Source organism: Penaeus monodon, chromosome 27 (assembly GCF_015228065.2).
Source record: "Penaeus monodon isolate SGIC_2016 chromosome 27, NSTDA_Pmon_1, whole genome shotgun sequence".
Lineage (NCBI taxonomy): Eukaryota > Metazoa > Arthropoda > Malacostraca > Decapoda > Penaeidae > Penaeus > Penaeus monodon.
In genome coordinates this window covers 15,610,512-15,611,582 of record NC_051412.1, presented here as the reverse complement: position 1 = coordinate 15,611,582, position 1,071 = coordinate 15,610,512, and positions in this window count along the sequence as shown.

The following is a 1,071-nucleotide window of genomic DNA, read 5'->3' as shown; positions in this document are numbered from 1 at the left end:
CCCTGCGTGAGTGATGTATACGTATGTCTGCATGAGAGCCGAATTATTTCCGAAATGTTCAGACCGTACTAATCATATCATGATTTTTTTTTTATCAGAATCCTTTTGGTCTATTTCCTTCCTGAAGCATCGGGTCTTCTATAATCACGACCATAAAGTCCTTGAAAAGCAACAGTTTGAATTCAGCTGCAGGTCTGACTTAAATGATTTTTTCCTCTCCCGCGTATACTACTGTACAGAGAGTTAATCGCAAGCTTATTTCATATAGTGAAGATATAACCGTTCTAGTTGACGCTGTCTGATGCGATGGAACCCTGTTTGTTAAAAAGAAATGAAAGACAGTTTCGGCAAAACTATCCGAATCTGCGTACAAAGGAAGCCGTTTTCCGGAGCCATTTAGTCTTGCATCACACGCGCCGGACAAAGACTTCCCTTGCGTCTGCGCGTCCTCTCTATCGGCGCTTGTTTGCATGTTGCATAATTACCCGTCTGCCTTCTCGGTGCCAGCTCAGTTAGAGAACCATTTACAGTAGTTTCTCACAGCGGAATATCTCTTCCACGCGACCACCGACTTGCACAAAGGAAATTCCAGGCCAATCCTCTCCGTCGTGTTGAAGCTCGCTATTTCCTTCGGTGTGGTTTGTTTACCTCGGACACTGGACCCTCAGAGGGCGAGACGAGAACGCGGCAGGGGGAGGGCGGGGGAGGCGCTTTAGGAGGAGGTAGGTGGAGGGGGGAGGGAGGCGGATTTCGCGCTTGCATGTTGAAGGTCAGGTCAATGCCACGCGTAGGATAAGTGCTTTCATGTGCCTTGCCTGCGATCACGTATGTTCACCAATTAGCGTCCTGGAGAGTGAACGTGATGGTTTCGTAAACAAAATGAGTCCTCGAGAGATACGAGATATCAAGAAGACCGATGGTGGGACGTGCAGAGATCTTGCACTTGTAGGATATCGGAAGGGAGGAAAGGCGGGGCGGGTTTGTCTTACGTAAGCAAAGAAATTGATTTTAACTTCGCCGGCGTCCGCGCGCGCGAGCATCTTCCGTACTCAATTTCATTATATTCAAATC